Here is a 5,480-nt window from a genome sequence, read left to right on the forward strand (position 1 = left end):
TCACCTTTTAAAGTATAAAAATTATCATTAAAATAACTCAATACATTATTAACTGCCTTGCCTCTGGCAACAGGCGAACACTTCAGACATCTAAAAAGTTGAATTGCCACATTATTCATATTGTGTCTCAGTGCCAGACTTAAAGTCTCTTTCCAAATCTTCAATTTTTTTCCTCCTTCTCTCAAGGTGATTGGTAGTTTTGTTAATGTTGCTTCTATTTCTGCCTTTGCTTATTATTATCTGAATTCTCTCCACCCATTCTTCCTTTCATTAGCTCCTGGATTTCCTTACAACAGTTTATTTTCTTATTATAAAATGTAACCTTTTATCCATGCCTTTATCTATCTTGTTCTTTTTGAGTTTGTTATATATTTTCAGAGCTATATTCTAGTTTAGATATTATTCCACCCATTTCAGTGATACCTATGAGATCAGATTTGTACTTTTCAATAAAGATTTGTAGCAACTTTGTTAGTTGCCCATACTTTGTGTATTTGTTTGTAGACATTTGAAAGCATATTTTTTTCTACAAATAAAATGATTAGATATTTTTCAAAAGAACTAGACACATCTAGACACAATTGAATTTTTGATTCAGTAAATTATATTTGGCCCTCTTAAATTTCTTCTATTAGATTCAAGCCATCCTTCTAGTCTGTAGAGATCTTTGTGGATACTGATTGTTATCCATACTGTTACTTATTTTTTGTAGCTGTACTTGAAATCATTACTTGCAAATTTAACCATAACCATTGTAAAATTGAGCATACCAATAGCTTATTGCCCACTGAAAGCCATGGCTGAAAAAAATAAAATACCATAAGAATCCAAATTGCCTTGGCTCTTTCTCCTGATTTTGGTTATGTGAGAATATGCATATTGATGATTAAAATATATATATTTTAGAGTAGCTTGATAACATGTGCCTAACATGATTATTTATGGTTTTATGAGATAACTTTTACAATACTAGATTGTCACAATCCTTAGAAATGGAAATGATAAGTATGACAAAGACCAGAAATAACCAAATCTTCACTGTCATCCAGATAAGCTATTTATTATCTTACATGACCTTATGAAAATAGTAAGTACTTAGAGTCACATTTTTTAAATCTGTAAAATAAGGCAGTTGTTCCATCTTCCTTCCCATTCTTATTTTTTGATGTTTCCTTAAATTAGTTACATCAAAATTTTTATTGAATATGCTCTTTAATGTCACAATACAACCCTATAAATTCATGAGTAGCCTTTATCAAGTTGAGATTAATAGTTAAATACAGAGCAAATATCAAAAAATAACTCTCTTGAAACCACAATAGGTTAAAAACTTCCATAGATGGTGTAAGATCAGCTACTGCAGGAGTTATAAAGCTAGTTTTTATTGGAATGTAAATAATATTAAATTATATCTTACTACAGAGTACTGTGGGATAGAAAGTGGAAATCAAAATGACACAGATATACTACAGAGATTTCATGCTGAAGCTGAGAATAATGCCTATGCAAGTACTCTGAAAAGGACAATTTGCAGTTTTAATCCTATCCATTAAATTATAATGACTAGTTAGTGAAAGCTGTTATGCATTGCCTTGTGGACTCATGTACACTCATGTACATGTGTATGCATATGTGTGTGTGTGTGTGTGTGTGTGTGTGTGTATGATTTAGTTTTGAGGGCTGTAGCTTAGAAGCATGTATAAAACAGGCTTTCTTAGAACTAATTGCATTTCTGATGGAGCATTTCAGTATAGTATCCCTGGAGAAGCAAAGCAGGTTCCAATGGGCTATGAGACTTTCATTGCCACAACAAAATAATTTAGAGAAGTGTACATACTGTAATAAGCTGGTGGCCATAAAAATCGTACCCTTAAAAAAACAGCCTACAGAAATAATTCTAATTATTACTGGTGAAGTTTTGATGTGTTTCAATGAACAGGGTGGCCACTGCATTTGTCTAGAAAGGGAAGATTGTTTGCTAACTGCTCAGAAAATTGAAGGACTCATTTTCCCTAAAATATTTAATTCTATTTGTTAAATTATATTAGGAGGGTAGGTTGGAAATAGCATTTTCACATTGACAACCCTGATAATAGCTGTTACATTGAGTTGCTTTGCATAATCACATATATGAGTGTCTGGTTTGAATAGATCTATTTGTGAAATTATAATTATAAGTATATTGTATTTATGGTAATTACCACATTCTTGGGGGAGCTTCCTACATGGTGTGCCTCTCAGCTTTATTCAGTTTTAAGAAATAGATTTGCATCCTCATTTAGGCTGTGCAGGGGGCAGAACAGCTTAGCACAGGTATAATAAAGAGCAGCCAGTCGATGCAAATCCAAATTTAACTCTATACTGTATTAAGGAATGTAAAGCAGCACCTGCATCTTACTGTATTTTCATTTTGCAGTTTTTCTTTCTTTATTTTTTTCAACTATTAAGCTTGTGTTGGTTCCTTCTGTGTTACCAGGTCTCTGGCAAAATATTACCATATATCCTGGATAACATGGCTTGGGAGAAGTGCTTGTCATTTTTTTTCTGAATCTGTAACATTAATTATAGAATTGTAGAATGTCAGAGTTGCAAGGGACATTAGAAATCATTTAGCCCAAGCCCATCATTTTACATATGAGGAAATTAAACCCTAGAACAATGAAATGGCCTGCTAAAGGTCACAGGGAATTAGAGGTCAGCAGTTGTGTAGAATTCAGGAACACTTGAATTCAAATATGACCTCAGTCATTTTTACTAGCAGTGTGACCCTGGGCAAGTCAATTAACTTTATTTGCCTCAGATAGAGACATCTGTAAAATGAGTTGGAGTAGGAAATGGCAAATCACTTCACTATCTTTACCAGGAAAATCCCAAATGGAGTTGTGAAAAGTAGGATATGACTGAAATGACTGAACATCAAAAACGATAACAAGAGGAATAGCTGTAGTAACAAGAACAACAAAAGAGATCAGGCCTAAGGACTTTGGCTTACAACTCAACATTCTTTCTACTACATTATATCTTGCCTATTCAGTTCTTGATTTTTGAAAGAAGATGAATATATCTATGTATCTATCTATCTATCCCTCCCACCATTTCCCCAAGTTTCTGATTAAAGTTATTTAGTAGAAAAAGGAAAAACTTCAGATGATTTGTCTACGAATAAATTTCTTTCCAAATCCCCACTTCAATTTAGTGACCACTCACCCTCTCTGACCTAAACAGAAAAGTTAATTGGGTAAAAGTAATGTCACAGGATACTTTTAAGCCACTAAAAAGAAATGAGATGAATTGAGGCTCTTAAAGGTTACAATATGATATCCCATCACTTCTATATGTTTTCATAATAAGCACTACTTTTAGTCAACTAAAGCTAAATACAGCTAAAGTGAACTCACTGCCATCACCATCCTTTCCCATGTAATATTTGAGTTAATTTGGATCATGTCACAGTATTGCTCTGACTCATCAATTTAGAAAAACTTATGAGGAAATTAAACCCCAGAGCAAAGGTCACACATGGACAAAAGATTAAGTCCTGGACTTCAAATCAGGAAAACTTGATTTCAGATCTTGCTTTTGGCATGTATGAACTATGTGATCTTGGGCATATCACTTAGTTTCTTTGTCTGTAAAATGAATGAACTGGTCTAGATAACCTTCGAGTGACTTGTCCAACTCTAGGTCGATGTAATTAATAATATTAATATTACTACTACTAATAAAACAACATATAACACTCATTTAACTCTTCAAGATTTACAGCACTTTTGTCAACTCATTTGATTCTCAAAACAACCATGTGAGGTAGATATTATAGTATCATCATTTTATAAATGAGAAAAACTAAAGCACAGAAAAATTATATGAATTTTATGGGATCACACAACTAATATTTAAACTTACATCCTGAATCCAAGTATCGTGCTCTATCCAATGAGTCAATTAAATTCTTAAACTGAAAATAAAAATGGCTGTACTACCTACATCAATGGATGGTTTTGAGTTTCAAATGAGATATTAAATGAAAAGTATTATGCATGTTTGAAAACAATATATAAATAATTACTGTAATATCTATATATTATTATTATTTAATATAATTATTGCATGTGGTTATTCTGAGATACATAATTTATTATTTTAATATTATTTTTATTTATATAAAGGGATAGAGTTTGGATCCATGATTTCAAGGGTATAAGGAACTCCCAGATGTTTATTTGGAACTTATAATTTTAGAGAGTTGCCCACATCTAAACAAGTAGGAATTTTTCATTGGACTTAGTGTCAGTCTTACCAAGTCTTCAAACATTAGTAGTTAAGGGTTGATAAAATAGCTCAAAGCTAGAACTTAACATGAGATATCAGAGGAGAATCCAGTTCTAATACTGGAAAAGATAAAAAATTGGAATCCTAGAATCAAAGAATTTTTAGTGTTGGGTGGTTTTCAGTGGTCATCTGGTGTAACAATAGGATTTTCCATGGTTGGCATAGGAATGATTATACAATCTGCTTGAAGAACTTTAAAGAAGGTGAACCTATCACCTCTCCAGTAAGCCTGTTTCTGCTTGATCATGAATTAAATAATATCTGACCTAAATATGTACCTTTGGAACTTTCCTTCAGCCATTATTCCTGTTTCCATCTTCTGAAGTCAAAGCTAACATGCCTAATCCTTTTTTTCCATGTGAGTGTTTAGCATGCTAAAAATTTAAACATTCAAAGGCATATATCTCAACTCTACAGAGATTTTAAATGACAATGGAGTTGAGCATCATTTAAGATAAAGACCCAGTCTTATATTTGTGTTAGGTCATATGTCATACTATTGGCCTAGATAGAGACCCAGATTATTTCACTGGCAAGAACAGGAGTAAAGAGTCAGAGACACACAGATAAAGGTGAAGACCATCTCTTTACTGTTAGACATCAGCCTTTTACTACTTCATTAATTACATTGCTATGTTTTATTTTGCTTTTTTTCCCCCCTTAATTCTTTACTATTGCTGACCTGCTCCCTATTTAGCTAAGGGCAGGAAGATTCACTTTCACAAGCTACAAGAGTTGAGGGAGAGATTTAAATTTCCCTAGGTCTGTCTTGGGCTAACTAAATCGGAAGAGAAACCCTGGAAGAAACTTCTGGGACAAAGACTTTGGAGGGCAATGCTGGAAGTTATTCTGTGCCTTTCAAGGACAATGCCTTCCAGATAGAAAAAAGAAAGTGAAATTCTGAATTGCTTTTGAACAGGGATGAGGAATAAGTGTAGGCTAAGCTTTGAAGGAAAGGAATGAAAGTGAAACTAGAAAATAAGAACAAGAAAATTTGGGCAACTGAATGGATGGTGGCAAGGGAAAGATGATGATGAAGAAAATCATTATCATTATTTTGCTACCTATGATATCATCACCTTAGGAAACTTCTAGTGTGGAAATTCTCACAGAGACAGATTGGAAGTTCTTCACCATTTTATAGTTTC

The sequence above is a fragment of the Macrotis lagotis genome, chromosome X (assembly GCF_037893015.1).
Source record: "Macrotis lagotis isolate mMagLag1 chromosome X, bilby.v1.9.chrom.fasta, whole genome shotgun sequence".
Lineage (NCBI taxonomy): Eukaryota > Metazoa > Chordata > Mammalia > Peramelemorphia > Peramelidae > Macrotis > Macrotis lagotis.